Source organism: Austrofundulus limnaeus, unplaced genomic scaffold (assembly GCF_001266775.1).
Source record: "Austrofundulus limnaeus strain Quisiro unplaced genomic scaffold, Austrofundulus_limnaeus-1.0 Scaffold185, whole genome shotgun sequence".
NCBI classification, from domain to species: domain Eukaryota; kingdom Metazoa; phylum Chordata; class Actinopteri; order Cyprinodontiformes; family Rivulidae; genus Austrofundulus; species Austrofundulus limnaeus.
This window is the reverse complement of record NW_013952587.1, coordinates 489,041-494,007: the sequence shown is the minus strand read 5'-3', so window position 1 is coordinate 494,007 and position 4,967 is coordinate 489,041. Positions and strand designations below refer to the sequence as shown.

At 40.0% G+C, this 4,967-nt stretch overlaps 1 protein-coding gene and 1 long non-coding RNA gene across 3 annotated transcripts in view; both read right to left on the bottom strand.

The window, feature by feature from the left end:
* Nucleotides 1–4,967, bottom strand: part of ca10a (carbonic anhydrase Xa) — a 617,460-nt gene that overhangs the window by 516,514 nt on the left and 95,979 nt on the right. The gene's annotated exons all lie outside the window — the stretch shown is intronic.
* Nucleotides 755–2,147, bottom strand: LOC106524399 (uncharacterized). The gene is made up of 3 exons (XR_001311001.1): nucleotides 2,044–2,147; nucleotides 1,647–1,720; nucleotides 755–1,549 (listed from the first exon to the last, which is right to left on the bottom strand). It is a non-coding gene; the product is annotated as an uncharacterized LOC106524399 (long non-coding RNA).

The following is a 4,967-nucleotide window of genomic DNA, read 5'->3' as shown; positions in this document are numbered from 1 at the left end:
CTTCTGAATTATGGCCCCAACAGTGCTCACTGGAACCTTCAGAAGTTTAGACATTCTTCTGTAACCGATGGCATCATTCAGCTGGTGTCTTGGCTTTCCATGCCTTTTTACACCTCCCTTTCTTCATGTGTTCAATACTTTTTCCCTGTGCCATTCCACATTATTACAAATAACTTCATTTCTGGACATGTATGGTTTGATTTCTTTGTATGTATGGATCACTTGGGTTGTTACCGACAACTGGTGAAAATTTCATGTCATTAGCACCTCTAGTAATATATTTACTGAGAAAAATGTTGACGTGTTCAATACTTGATTTTACCCGCTGTACCTGCTGCAGTAACCAGAAATATTTTGAAGACAGTAAAATATTTAAAACAGCAAGGAGATGACATAACAATAAACACAAACAAAAACTGGAGCCATGGCAAAACGGAAGTGGGTGGAGCCAGAGGTGAGTATGAAGAGGCCTGGAGTCAGTAAGGTTTGGGTCAAATCATGGTGGAAATAAAAGAGTTTGTTTATTTAGAGAAAACATCAGAAAACAGAAGTTCTGCAACAAAATGATCAACATGGTAAAAGTTCAAATTAGCTGAAGTCTGAAGATGAAACAATACAATTATATTAAGGAATATAAAAAGATTTCTATACAGTAAAACTGTTTTCAACAAAGCCTTTTAGATGTAAAAACATGTTATTTTAACTTGTGTAGTGTGTGTTTTCTGTCTGGAATACAGGAGAGGAAACACGAGCGTGGAAGTAAAGGACTCCGAAAAGGAAATCTTTTGAGAAGAGACGAAACGTGAGGAGAAAAGGAAAGGAAAAGAAGGAGAGATGAAGATGAAAGGCGGCAGATGAGAGGACAGAAGAGATGGTAGATGGACTGAAGGTGGGGGATAAATAGGCAGAGAAGTCAAGTCCGAGTTAGACTGAGGAGAAGATGAAAGCAGAAGCAGCCGGGTGGAGGTTAAAGAGAAAGAGAGCAGAGAGAATGAATAGAGTTGAGACTTGGATGGATAAATGGGGGCAGAGGGGGTCCTCAAGAGCCGGGTGAATGGAAGAAAAGAGCTGAAATTGAAAAAACATTCCTCTCGCTCGACTGCAACCCTGTGATGATGGGTGCAGTCACTCTCCTCACCTTCTTTAAATCTGTCAATTGCACAGGTCACCGTGAAGCTGTCAATCACAGCGTGGCTCCTGGCAACACGGAGAGAAAATGTTCTGTCCATCTTCACCTTTTCCTCTCATCTGATCAGGTACGATGTGTTACCTTCAGTCCTGACTGAAAACGATCCGTTTCTAATTGGTGTTTAGATGTCCAACACATTCTTACTGGCAGCTGGTCACATGCTGTTGGTTGGTCCGAGGCTCAGTGAGTATACAGCTGCAGAGCCGCTCACTGAGCTCCATCAATAATAAATCCCTACAGAAGACATCATTTTCCAGCAGGAGCTTGTAAACAAGTATTTTAGACCTGCTGAGCAAATTGAAGGGGAGGCTCTTGTTCTTTCTTCACTCTGCTGCCTTTACTGGCACTTCTGTTTCTCTGCTTTAATATGCATTAAACACACTCAGATACAGGCAAATGATGTTGTGATTAAGCTTTGAGCGACATAATAAAATGTGTTTAAGTCATAAACATTCACCATGTTGCCTTAATGATGCATCTCATGATGGGAACCACCATCCTCTGCACAGCAACATGGGTTCAGTGTTCAACCTGTTTGAACAGAAAATGTTTTACGACAGGGAAAAAATAGGTGAATTTGAATTTTATGTGAAAAAGTAACCAAAAAAGTTGTGACAGCACCCTGATCGCAGTGAAGCAGTGTCTAAACATGTAGGAGCTGAAAAGTACTGATGGGATTTATGGCTCTTTTGGAGGAACCGTTCCTTTATAAGAACATTTGCTCACATGGTCCGGTTAGTGACGCAGTGTGGTTGTACTTCACTATGTACACAGAGATGTCTGCCACCAAACATGTGTCCCCCTCCCCCCATGTTCACTAATCAAAACACCTGTGCTCCTCCCCTCTGACTCACCTCCAGATGAGAAGTGAAGGACTGTGAGAATCTCTTCATCCGAGTGAAACATTAAAAAACTAGAAACACTCGGAGAGTGCAAACCTCTGCCAAGACCAGTTTCCCCCATCCTGTAAGAGTTAATGCACAAAAGCAGAGATGGAAACACATCTGCTGAATAAGTTCTGACATAGTGAACATTTAAGCAGCAGTATGCATGGAATTTCTTCCCGGTGGAGTCCAATGTGAAAAAAAAAAGTCAGACTCGTCACCCGACATTATTCATGGTCAAACTGGTGTGGGATTAAGCTCCTAAGTTTTCATCAGTCACATTTCACCATGTAAAACGTCTGTTTTATCTCCTTGTATGAGTTTGTAATGGTTTGACTCTCTTTATAAAGTGCTTCCTGGCTCCCCCCGTCTCCAAACTTTGAGGCCCGGCAGCTCTCTGTTTACAAGCTTAGTAGCGAGAAACTATTTTGATTGGTTGTTTGGGAAATGTGGTGTGTTTGAGGAAATGGGWAAAATGGGTTTCATGGTGCAGTCACGCACTTCCTGGTCACAAAACGTTCTCTAAATGCACATATTATGGCAAAAATTATTCATCATTAAATGTGGTTTTAACATTACTTTTATAAAGTTTGAAGTCTGTGCTGTCCAATCAAGCTCACTGTTTTTTTACAGAAGCCCTGTGAAAGCATCGCAGCTTTGCCGATCTCAGTGTGTTAAAAGAAAAAAAATCCTGTATCCGCATCGTGATCCAAAAGACCACCAAAATTTAAAGGTGTGTTCCTTGGTCCAGTACCCACATGTGGTAAAAATGTCATGATAATCTGTCCACAAGTTTTTGAGTAATGTTGTCCACAGACAGAACGACCGACAGACAGACAGACAGACAGACAGACAGACAGACGCAACCGAAAGCATTACCTCGTCCTTGGCAGAGTAAAAAGAACGACTCACAAGTGTCTACAACCAGGTTTCCATTGTTTACCTCAAAAAGCTGCTCAGCAGAGTCAGATCATTGGTGAACGTCACATTTCTTCTGATGAGACCAGCTGCTGGAAGCTTTGGAAAATAACATCATCCATTTTTCCTCTAACTGTTTAACAATCTTTGGTCTTCTTTTGCTACATTGTTGGAGCATTTGTAGTTTCAAAACCTGTCTACACTGATAGAAGCTTTCCAGATGTGGACTCTGCTCATGCTATGTAGGCACTAACACCTCTGTTATCCTGTTGGTGTGTATTTGAACTCAGGGTGCAGACAAAAACTCAAACAGGCTCAGATGCAAACGTGACAATAAAAGGCTGTCAAATACTTACAAAGGAAGAACTCTGGAGGACACAGGAGAAAAAACATGAATGACTTGATGTTTCACAAGGAACTAACAACAGGAAAGCAAATATAAAAGGACACTAATGAGGCACAAATGACAAACACCTGGGGAGAGTGAGAGTGGATGAACATTACTTTCTGTCCCGCCCACTTCCACCTGCGACACACAAGAAACACAACTTAAACACGAAGATTCCAAAAGACAAGAAAATATAACATAACCCACAAAGACAACACTAAAAAATCCTTTCAAGACACAGAAAACAAAGACTGTGTCTCAATTCAGGGGTTGCAGCCGACGTCGGCCACATTTGTCGGCTGCTTATACCATCTTTATTTATAAAGCACTTTAAACAACCACAGGACCAAAGATCTGTACACATAATAAAACATGCATTCATTCATAAAATTGTGATGTCATGCTTATGTCATTGCCCCGTGCCGTAAGCTGTCCCAATTTGTAGGTGCTTACTCGTGTGGCCGACAAAACCTCGAAAACTTCTGGAACTGAGTATCCTACGCACTCGATGGTATCCCAGAATTCATTGTGCCATAAACAGATTAAACAGTAAAACAAAGACAGCAGCGATTTTATTTTAATTTCACTGCAAAGTTTGTTTTCTAAGGACAGCGTTTGGAATTTTATCACGGGCTGAAAACCGTAAGTTAAACAACTTAGCTGAATAAAGTTTTGTTGCAATGAGATATTAAATCAAATGCAGTTACAATCACTGATACTGAAGCTAAACCCAAATTATTAATGCTTTTTAGTTATTTACTTGTAACATTTTTCTATTGAAACTAAATTTTGAGAATGTATACCTTGAAAAAACAACTGAAGCGATGCGAAGCAAACACACGTCTTCTATAGAGACCGCCTCGTTTCACAGCTGTTTATGCAGCTGACATGAGCGGCCTACAGCCCACGTAGACTGTGGCCAATGTCAGATTCCAACCCATGAATTAGACACAGCCTATGATAATGACACCCCTATACCATCAGAGAGGCCAGCTTCTGAAATATGTGCTGATCACAGGCTGGGTGGTCCCTCTCCTCTTTAACGCAGACGCTGTGGGTTCCATGGTTTGTAAAACTGATTTCAAATGTTCTGATCACAGAGCAGCTCTCCTACTGGTTTCAGTCTTTGAGCTTTGGTTCAGAGAAGACAGCAGGGGTTCTGAAAGGTGTTCACGTTTTTTTTTTGTGTGATAGAGCTTTAAGCAGCATTAGTTGATGGCACAGTGAACTGTTTACAGACAGTGGTGTGTGGAAGTGTCCATGCAGTGATGTCCAGAACAAAACAAGAGCCTTCACTGTAAAAAATAACTTGTAAGATTTACTAGAGAAAACCCTGTAAACAATTTGCACTAACATTTGTTAAGTAAATTTAAATGCTACAAATTTATGTAATATTTACTCATCATTGTCTAGTGAAAGTTATTAAGAATATAGTTAAAGATTTGTGAATAAATCAGGTAAATGTTACTTAATTTACTGAATTTAATCTTGTACAAATACTTGATCAAATTAAGTAAAATTTACCTGATTTATTCACAAATCTTTAACTTTTTTTAAAAACTTTTACCAGATAATGATGAGTAAATAT